This window comes from Diabrotica undecimpunctata, chromosome 11 (genome assembly GCF_040954645.1).
Source record: "Diabrotica undecimpunctata isolate CICGRU chromosome 11, icDiaUnde3, whole genome shotgun sequence".
NCBI classification, from domain to species: Eukaryota; Metazoa; Arthropoda; class Insecta; order Coleoptera; family Chrysomelidae; genus Diabrotica; species Diabrotica undecimpunctata.
The window spans coordinates 8,777,889-8,787,177 of record NC_092813.1 but is presented as its reverse complement, the minus strand read 5'-3'; positions in this window follow the sequence as shown (position 1 = coordinate 8,787,177).

The window sequence follows — 9,289 nt, the reverse complement described above, 5'->3', positions numbered from 1 at the left end:
ATATATATATAAATAAATGGCTGATCTTTAATAATTTTTTCTACGTTGAAAACAGCCTTCATTAAATATCAGTTCACCCGTTCCAGATATTGTGGTTCAATGGATTCTTAAAAACGCAACTTTGACAGATGGCGCTGTGTAGGAAGTATGTGTTTGTGTATAAAGAATACATGCAGCGGATGTTAGTGGATTTTTGGAACCTTATTTTATTTTATTGAGTTCCGTATATTATTCATTGTCAATTTAAAGTTTAATTTTATAAATAAATAAATTAGTTTGGTAATATAAATTTATTTCCAGAAAACCCCGTTTTACTGAAAGTCGACTATTTTACTAGAATATTTTGTATTCAAGACTATGTTTATTTTAATTTTCAAGTTCTCGTTTATTTCCTGACTTTATCTTCGAAAAATAAAATAGACTGAATCTTATAATGTGAATACAAAAACTATACAACTTTTACAAAATTGTCAACTTTTTTATTAATAATATTATCTATGCACGTTAATAATGTTTTCAGCGGCAGATTGTAACAGCAGGAATATACGGGTGAGTTTTAAGTACGACATTGATCGATAATTCCATTATGGTACAGAATATCCAAAAAGTTATATAGAAAAAATGTAGACAGTGATATGCTCCAGGCTTGGGTAATATGCCGAATTCGACAGCTTAGTTAATAACTACGCCATAAAGCAAAGATACATTTTTTTTAATTAGGTTACCTTGTCTATTTTCGCATCTTCCCCTTTAAATTTAAAATCCCTGTTCTTAAATGATGGGGTTTCACAATACTATACAAGGTATTTTACGAGTTATGGCAATTTTTATTTCGACATTGCTATGAAATAAACGTATAGAAGGAGTATTTAAATAATTAGTTTACATAATAAGCTAAACTATATGTTTTGGTGTTCAAATAATTTTAACAGAAATCATTGACTAATAACTGTATACAGGGTTAACTACAAAAAAATTACAATTTTCGCATATTTTTGAAATGTATAACCCTTTGTTTTATTTAAAAAAAAAAACAAATAAAATTCCTAGTGCCTTTTTATGTACTGAAAATGGCATCTGAGATGGAGATATGAGAAACATAAAAGAAATAGAAAATTACCGGGTTGAACCGGGTTCATTTTTCTAAAAATCTAATTTTCCACAATTTTTACAAGGTAAAATATTTTGTTTTCACGATCTGCCGTTATGACTTTTTTCTACTACTAGTAAGTAGTAGGAACTACTAGTAATCATTGGCCCATATTTTTTGACGGCCGTGTGAATGGTACTATATATCTGGATTTTCTGAATAATCATTTGTCATTACTACTGCAAAATGTTCCACTTAATATTCGACAAAGGTTGTGGTATTTACACGGCAGTGCTCCAGTTAATCACGTTCCTCTTATTCGGCGGGTGGATTGGCAATAGAGGACCAACTGTGGCTACAGCAATCACCAGAATTGTAAAAAATTGATTTTTTCATATGGTGCTGTATAAAAAACGTTGCGTACCAGAAGCTTTCGACAATGCGAGATCGTATAAAAATATAATCAGAGAAGCTCTTAATAATATTTGCTTTCAAATGTTAAGAACTGCGGCTCGGTCATTTGAAAATCGGTTACAAACTTGCATAGACGTTGGCTTTGAACATTTTGAACATTTACTTTAGACTTATTTCCTTTATACCACAATTATTGTTACAGTTATTGCATTTTTGTTGGTAACTGACCCAGTGCCAGCAACATGATTCATTCATTTTTCAAAAGCTCTTTCGTTTGGCCCCTTCCGTTAAATAAATCGTTGTTTCTGGAGGTAAGTAGAAAATTTCTCGAATTTTCTCCTAATACCCAGAATTTGTTCTTTATTTTAAAAATGAGAATAAAGTTCTGCTGTAGAAGAAAATAATAGACATGTCACACAGAACGCTTAAAAAGATAATAATTTAAAGACTGTTATTTTTTCAAGTGGCCTTTTACTAATTATTAATTGCCCGTCACAATCGAAAATTATAAATGTTTTATTAAAACTTTCTTGGCAAGGAGCTCTTTTTGTATATAGGGTGCGTATTTCATAGCGATGTTAAAAAAACATGGACATAATTTGATAAATATCCTATATGGCAACGTAAAACTTCATATTGTAAAAACAGGGATTAGAGAGGAATTCAAATATGAGCGCATAGAGTGTTCCATTTAAAAAATATTTGCTTTACCACGTAGTTATTAATAACCGTGTAGGAGTCTATATATTCACTAAGCCTGGAGAATTTCTTTGCCTAAATTGTTTCTAAATATCTTTTTTGGATAGTCTGTTCCATAATGGAATTTTCGACCAGTGTCACACAAAAAACTTACTCAATATATATTGATAGGCGTATTTCAGTTGGTGTTACTAGATAGATATTGGCGGTAATTACTTAAAAATGTTTTGTTAAATATCTTTGGATAAAAACGAAACTTCAAAAAGAGTAATTATTTTATTTTGAATTTAAATTACTTTGCATTATCCGCAATCAATTTTTTAACTTTCTAGGTTACGCTTTTAATTCCAAGGAAAAGGTTCTTCAAGTAATTTTGATGTATTTTCTAAGATTGAGTAACACCATGGTTTAGAGAGTATGGTTTATAATTTTTGTTCGAATCGATAAAAATGTCGATTTGCTTAGTTTGATCTAATATCGTGTTCGGAAATTTTACCGGATTTTTACGTCCAAATTTATATATTCGATTTTGTCACTGCAAACCGTATACCGCTACGCTTTATAAGATTTGAATTAAACATCAGTGGCGCCATTATTAGCAACTATACTATATTATAGTAGATATACCATAATTACACTCATTTTTACTATGTAATATGCCTTTACAATAATCTTTAAAACTATTATAATTTTTCTAAACCACATTTTTAGACCGAAAAAACAAATTTTTTGTAATTAATTTTTAAATGTTTTTTATTTTATCGAAAATGTTGATACAGTAGAGTACATTTCAATATAGCGCTCCTACCGCATAAAACATCAACTACTTCAATTGAATCATGTAAACATCTGCAACCTACTCAGTACTAAAAAAATTGAGAAATATTCCTAACCACTATTGTGATCTATATACTCGATAACTGGTATTTAGATTACTTATTCTTTATTACTTACCGAATTATCGGTAGAACCAGTTACAAGTCAGTAATCATATTTTCAATAATTATCATTCAATCAGTAAGCCGTTACAAAAAATAGTATTACCATGCTGTAATGGCATTGCTGATCTTATTGTTGGTATCAGGACTAATTTTGTCAGGTCAGGCCATGAAGTTAAGGCATCTACATAGTAAAATGTCGTGCACCCTCCGTGCTATGACATGCTGAACGAGCCATACAGTCTGTAGTCCACACCCTGAGGTATAAGCGGGAACGCAAAGTGTATCAATACTCTTATGAAACGCACCTTGCAGATCGTAAGGGCCTTCACATTTTACTTTTTAGCTTGTATTGAGTAAAATGTCTTTAATTTTTTTTATCAATCTCTCTTGGCTAACTCTTGTCTCTTCCGACCCCGAATGGCTATTAGGATTCCGAGGGCAGAAGGGTCACTATATTTCCTTCTACTACAAACTCTAGTAACCAAACAATTATTGGTATAAGTTAATATTGTTCTGAAGCTATTTTCTTGTGGCATTTTAAATTAATTTATATTTAAATGGGAATAAGCCACAATTAAAAGTTAAAATACGTTTATTGACGTTTCAATTTCCACTTCGGAAATCGTTCTCAAAATACAAACATTAATACTAATGTTTGTATTTTGAGAACGATTTCCGAAGTGGAAATTGAAACGTCAATAAACGGATTTTAACTTTTAATTGTGGCTTATTCCCATTTAAATATAAATTAATTTATTGGTATAAGTATTCTCCCACTTGTTCGTAAACAGCTACGGGTGGAAGAACTGACAGTGGAAGAGCACTTTATTACTCTTAAGCTGACAAGTTGAATCCAATGACAGAAGAGCTACATTTTTTAACCGCATTATATTATTGAAAGCCACGAGATGACTACCACATAAAAGATCCATAAGGATATCTCCAGGACACCATAATCTTGGCGATTCATGAAAAAAATTCGAAAGAAATGGCGATAAGTACCAGGGTCTCCTTAATTGGGAGAGGACGATAAGACTCCCTCGAGACTCCCGGTCAGCCTATGAATGTCCTTAAAGTAAAAAGGATCGATAAGTGAAACATTCGAAGCATATAGCAAGCAGACAAGATAGTAAATCATTTTCTGCAATGCGTACAAGTTAGATGAGTAGATTCTGGAGTAATAGATATACATGAACCAGAAATAGAAATGGCGCCCTTATAAGACGAGAGATGTGTTATGGAAAATTAATTAAGTCCCTTTTAATATAAACATCATTCAAGTCTACGCACTGATATCCAATCTATTGAAGAAGAAATAGAAACTTTCTATCTGACTCCAGAAGATTACCTAAAACTAAAAAAAAAACTAATCATTATGTTGGGCATTTTAAACGCCAAAATAGGACAAGGCAGTCAAGAATTTTGTGCAGATATATGATCTTATCACAGGAAACGAAAGATGAGAAAGAATGATCCAATTCTGACAAGACACGGATATGGTTGTAATGAATCCATTTTTAAAATTACATCCAGGAAGACTTTATACACGAAAAGTACACAGTGATACTCTAGAGCGAAATAATGTTGATTTTATCAACAGAAACAAACGATGTTTTCTCGTCTCATAGTTTATTAGTTGTAAATATCAATATACCATTCAAAATGATTCACAGGAAATAAGGCTCAACATTTACTAAAAAAAAACAACTTCCTGGAAAAACTAAAAACAAAGCTTAATAAGAATTTTGCGAAAATAGTTGAAAACACTAGTAGCAACATAGAATAGTGAAACGAAATGAAGACATCTATTACCATACTTTTACGTGAAAATCTTAAATCAAAAAAAGAAAACAAGCAAGAATGGATGAGGGATATTATATTGCAGAAGCTCTTTTAACGGTCTTGGGAAGATTCTGTCTTAGAAAATGGACTGGTCTAACGTCAGCTGATCTATTTCGAGCTGCTATGAATAGTCGACGTCTTCTACTACCAGTAAAAGATATCATATTAAACAAGAAACAATTCTGTATATTTTTTTGATTGGAAGCAAGAATATTAAGAAAATAGAAGTTGCAAATAAGGTAAGAATTTTTATTTAATTCTTGCATAGTATTTTTAATAATTGCTTAGTAGTTTAATTTCTTATCTAATTTTCGTGTTAGTTTATAATTTACCTCTTATATTTTAAAATAAATTATCTTTTAAATATTATGCTTGCATTTAACTTATGTTATTAACTTTTGATAAGTTTATATTCTTTAATTTTATAAATTTTTGCTTAGAACATATTCTTGATTTACATATTGATATCTGCTTGGATTTTCATTTATACATAACTATTTAGGATACACTGTATAGTGTGTTTGAAACAGCAAGAGAACGGCTCTTTTGGTGGATGAGCCCCATGTTGTGTCTTATAAGACAACGATTCTAATATCCCTTGTGGTTATTTTGTCTCTTTTATGGCGGGACGTAAGGGTGTCTTCGTACTGTGACGTTAAAAAAACGAATATAGAGGCATATAAAGAAACATTAGATCGTGTTTTTGTTGCTACTATTGAAACTTTGACGTACGAGACGTCAAATGAAAGGGGACTGGAACCCGGGGTAACAGAGAGAAAAACATGACCAAATTGGGCAATTATTCGGTATCTTTATTCTGCTCAGGGTCGTTTTCATCTTTATTTTGCTACATTTTTGCAGTAAAAAAAAATATTTTTTCGTATTATTTTAATGTGCACTTGCCTTTTGCATCGATTTTTTTATCTAAAAATGTTAATTTTTCTGCCAATTTCAAATATTTATTTACAGTTAGTAATCATATTAAGTTTACATTTTGCACAATATTTATTTAAATTATATTATCAACTTGTATAGAATCTCCTTTGGCACAGATACATATACAGATTTGTGACACACTATATTGTTTACTAACTGATATAGTTTTATTGTTTTTTTCAAAATCTGTCATTTTCGTCCAAAAGGACTTCCAAGTTACTGCTATTTCAGTGTTCTCAAATATTATGACTTTTATGTTTGTCCTCTGCTAATAAATATTAAAAACATTTGTTTTTAGTTTATTTATTTTCGTTTCATACTTAATTCAATATTCTTCGTGTTTTAAGATATTCTATGTATCTCTTTCTTATTGTTAGCTGCCAGCAAGTACTAAATTTAGAAAGTAATACTCGTTGTGGTTTTTAAATCCTCAATGTACTTTCTTTTATTTATTTACGCTGTAACCACAAGGGTTATTAGCGACCTAAAAAATACAATACAGGCAAAGTAAGAAAAAATTACAATAATTGATACAGTCCTGAGCCTTTAAGATAACTTAGTGTGTTTTTAATATTCATGTTTTTTCCTAAGGCTCCCTTTATATTATTTTTAATAGTGTGCTTCTTTCTTGCTTCTTTATATGTTTTGCACTGAGTTAGTCTATGCTTCACGGAGAGTATTACTTGACAATTTTCACACACTGGCAGCACAGTTCGCGTAAAGGGGTGTTTATGTGTAAAGTTAATGTGTCCTAACGTGTTATTCTCACTTGGTTGTGTCTATTCGCTGTAGGTTGGAGCCACGGTTTCACTAATTGTTTGATTTCCTTGAGTTTATTTTGTGATACACTTCACTTATTTTGCTACGCACTTAACACTTTATATTTTATTTCTGACCCGAAGTCATCTGAAGAAACCTCATTAATAAGAATGGAGTCCTGGATGAAGGATGCTAAGTGGGCTGGTTCATCTGCTTCTTTATTTCCTTGTATACCTAAATGTGATGGAACAAACATAAACTCAACAGTGATCTTATTATTATTATTTCGAATCTCTGTTTCTGATTGGATATGGAGGCAATTGGAGTATTGGTATATAAACGTTTGATTATTGCGAAGTGAGCTTAGCGAATAGGTTATTATGAGAGACGGGGATTGTTTCGACCCTTTTATGTGGATAACTGCTTGTAATACTGCAAACAACTATGCAGTGTATGATGAAGTAATTGGGATTGAATTTAAATTTTAAGGATGTATTGGTAATGAGGATGGCCGCACCAACACCGTTTGAAGATTTGGATGCATCAGTGTATATCTTATAGTGATTTTTATAAGTAGGGTGTTCTTTATTACTAGCTATTTTAGAAGAATATTAGAGAGGAAGGTATTTGCATCGTAAACTTAGGTGTGGTTCTTCTGTCAAGCATTGTAGACTTTCAACTGGTGTCGTTCGAAACGCACCTGTAGCTATTCGTAGAGCTGTGTTTTGAACAGTTTCTAAGGTTTTTAATACTGATACTTTGCTTGATGAATAAACTATCGCACTATAGTCGAGTTTGAATCTGATTAAAAATTTAAACACATCTAATAGTGTATTTTGATCTACTCCCCAGTTTTTGCTGGAAATAGTTTTCATTAAATTTAATTCTGCTTGGCATGATTTTTTAAGTTCTTCTGTATGTTTTTTCTAGGAGAGCTTTTGGGTAAAACCATACCTAAAAATCTGATATTATTTGTGAAACTGAGGGTTTTTGTAATCCGATAGTCCTAGACCACAATTTTGACTAATTGATTCTTTGTTGTAAATGTTTTTAAATAGATGTAGAGTTTTTTCCTTTGGCAAGTAAAACTAAGTCATCAGCGTATAATAATCCTTTAGCAATCGGTGAGCATTGTTGAAGTATGTCGTTTATGGCTATTAGAAAAAGGGTTGAGCTTATAACTGATCCGTGTGGTACTCCGTTCTCTTGAACTTTTTTATTTGATTAACCATTGTCTGATCGAACTAGGAAGTTGCGAAATTAAAGAAAATTTGAAATAAATTTTAACATATTGCCTTTGATATTTCAATTTTGCAATTTTGATATAATGTTGAATCGCCAGACAGTATCATAAGCTTTATTAATATTAAAAAAGACTGCGATACAATCTTGTTTATTTGCAAATGCTTCATGTATTCCTGACTCTAAGTCTATTAGGTTATCTATAGTGGATCGATTTTGCCTAAATCCGCTTGGTTGTGTAATAAGGAGTTTTTGTTGTTCTAAATAACATCTCAGCCTTTTATTTACCATTTTCTGTAACACTTTACATATAATATTGGTTAAATATATTGGTAGATATGACTCAGGTGATGTCCCGGATTTCTCAGATTTAAGAAGTTGTAGTACTATTGCTTCGGATCAAGTTCATGGGAAAACCTGGTTACTCTAGATAAAATTATAAAGGTACAGAAAGTTCTATGATGGAAAAAGAGACGTTAAGGTTGTGAATCTCATGTCCATCGAATCACAATATATTTTTTTCTACGTTGTTTTTATATATTTTAAAATTATCAGTGTAATTTTCATCTTCTTCTTCTTCTTCTTCCTTTGCCCTATCCGTTTCGGACGTTGGCTATTAACAAGGCTATTTAGACTTTGTTTACGGCACCTCTGAACAGTTCGGTCGATGTTGGTCCGAACCATTGTCGTCCTACTCCTACTGTCGATTCTTCCTTGGACTATTAACTGTAGCAGTCGGTACTTAGTATGCCTCATGACATGTCCGAAGTACTCAAGCTTCCGTTTCTTTACGGTGAAGATTATTTCTTTGCTTTTGCCTATTCTCTGCATTACTTTCACGTTGGTGATGTGGTCTGTCCAGGATATCCGAAGAATACGGCGATATATCCACAGCTTAAAGGATTCTAGTTTCTTCAGGGTGGCTTCCGTTGTGGTCCATGCCTCTGCTCCATAGAACAAGACCGGGAAGACATAACACTTGACCAGTCTTAATTTTAGTTCCATTGAGATTTTGCTTGTGAACCACTTTTTCATATTGTTGAACGCGTTTCGCGCTTTTTCAATTCGTGATCTTATTTCTATTGACTGGTCCCATTTTGTGTTGACTGTGGTTCCAAGGTATGTGTATGTCTCCACTTGTTCTATTTTTCGGTTGTTTAATGTCAATTGCATCGGAGGTTGTTGTGTTCTGCTAATGAGCATGCATTTAGTTTTGGTTGTATTGAGTTCTAAACCATATTCTTGACTTGCTGTGTGTATGCTTTGCATGAGTCTTTTCATCACTGAAATTTAATTCGAATTGGTCGGCTAATATATCTACGATTTCTTTTCTATCACTAATTATTTTGTTATTTTTTGCTTGAAA